The sequence below is a fragment of the Acyrthosiphon pisum genome, chromosome A2 (assembly GCF_005508785.2).
Source record: "Acyrthosiphon pisum isolate AL4f chromosome A2, pea_aphid_22Mar2018_4r6ur, whole genome shotgun sequence".
Classification (NCBI taxonomy): Eukaryota; Metazoa; Arthropoda; class Insecta; order Hemiptera; family Aphididae; genus Acyrthosiphon; species Acyrthosiphon pisum.
The window spans coordinates 42,470,258-42,470,503 of NC_042495.1; positions in this window are offsets into that span (position 1 = coordinate 42,470,258).

Genomic DNA, 246 nt, shown 5'->3' on the forward strand with positions numbered 1-246 from the left:
GATCCGGGACCGTGATTATTGGAGGTTGGTGACAGTGAAAGCCAAGTTTTACAGAGTTGTAAGGCTAAATGATGATAATTATTCGATACATATATGCGCATAGTGTGTATTATTTATGGCCGATTTATCAAAACGATACGTCAATATGATATTTTATATTTCAATGGTTTTTTCGTTAAATTATGTGTACTTGTTGAATTTCAGGATGCAGCGAGTATATACGTCGCGCAACTAGTAAATATTTTT